Raw genomic sequence first — 957 nt, 5'->3', positions numbered from 1 at the left:
ATGGTGTAGCGGTTAGCACTCCAGACTCTGAATCTGGCGATCTGGGTTCAAATCCCGGTAAAACTTTAGTATATGATAGATATTTTATCGGAGAGCAAAATCGCCGCGTCAAGTAAATACAAATGGATGGTTTTATGGTGTAACGGTTAGCACTCCAGACTCTGAATCTGGCGATCTGGGTTCAAACCTCGGTAAAACCTTGATATATGATAGTTATTCTATCGGAGAGCAAAAGCGCCGCGTCAAGTTATTTGGTACGTATGGTTTTATGGTGTAACGGTTAGCACTCCAGACTCTGAATATGGCGATCTGGGTTCAAATCCCGGTAAAATCTTAGCATATGATAGCTATTCTATCAGAGAGCAAAATCGCCGCGTCAAGTAAATTCAAATGGATGGTTTTATGGTGTAACGGTTAGCACTCCAGACTCTGAATCTGGCGATCTGGTTTCAAATCCCGGTAAAACCTTGGTATATGATAGTTATTATATCGGAGAGCAAAAGCGCCGCGTCAAGTTATTTGGTACGTATGGTTTTATGGTGTAACGGTTAGCACTCCAGACTCTGAATCTGGCGATCTAGGTTCAAATCCCGGTAAAACCTTAGCATATGATAGTTATTATTTCAGAGAGCAAAAGAGCTGCGTCAAGTATATATAAGTGGATGGTTTTATGGTGTAACGGTTAGCACTCCAGACTCTGAATCTGGCGATCTGGGTTCAAATCCCGGTAAAACCTTGATGTATGATAGCTATTCTATCGGAGAGCAAAATCGCCGCGTCAAGTAAATTCAAATGGATGGTTTTATGGTGTAACGGTTAGCACTCCAGACTCTGAATCTGGCGACCTGGGTTCAAATCCCGGTAAAACCTTGGTATATGATAGTTATTATATCGGAGAGCAAAAGCGCCGCGTCAAGTTATTTGGTACGTATGGTTGTATGGTGTAACGGTTAGCAC

The 957-nt window shown here is 42.3% G+C and overlaps 6 non-coding genes across 6 annotated transcripts; all 6 read left to right on the top strand.

The window, feature by feature from the left end:
• Positions 1 to 128: 128 nt before the first annotated feature.
• On the top strand, positions 129 to 200 carry Pmar_PMAR007920. The gene has a single exon. It is a non-coding gene; the product is annotated as a tRNA-Gln (tRNA).
• Positions 201 to 262: 62 nt separating this feature from the next.
• Positions 263 to 334, top strand: Pmar_PMAR007919. Its single transcript has one exon. It is a non-coding gene; the product is annotated as a tRNA-Gln (tRNA).
• A 62-nt stretch (positions 335 to 396) lies between these two features.
• Positions 397 to 468, top strand: Pmar_PMAR007918. Its single transcript has one exon. It is a non-coding gene; the product is annotated as a tRNA-Gln (tRNA).
• Positions 469 to 530: 62 nt separating this feature from the next.
• Positions 531 to 602, top strand: Pmar_PMAR007917. Its single transcript has one exon. It is a non-coding gene; the product is annotated as a tRNA-Gln (tRNA).
• Positions 603 to 664: 62 nt separating this feature from the next.
• On the top strand, positions 665 to 736 carry Pmar_PMAR007916. The gene has a single exon. It is a non-coding gene; the product is annotated as a tRNA-Gln (tRNA).
• Positions 737 to 798: 62 nt separating this feature from the next.
• Positions 799 to 870, top strand: Pmar_PMAR007915. Its single transcript has one exon. It is a non-coding gene; the product is annotated as a tRNA-Gln (tRNA).
• The last annotated feature ends 87 nt before the right edge of the window (positions 871 to 957 follow it).

The sequence above is a fragment of the Perkinsus marinus genome (genome assembly GCF_000006405.1).
Source record: "Perkinsus marinus ATCC 50983 genomic scaffold scf_1104296939396, whole genome shotgun sequence".
Lineage (NCBI taxonomy): Eukaryota > Perkinsozoa > Perkinsida > Perkinsidae > Perkinsus > Perkinsus marinus.
This window is presented reverse-complemented; position numbering and strand designations above follow the sequence as displayed.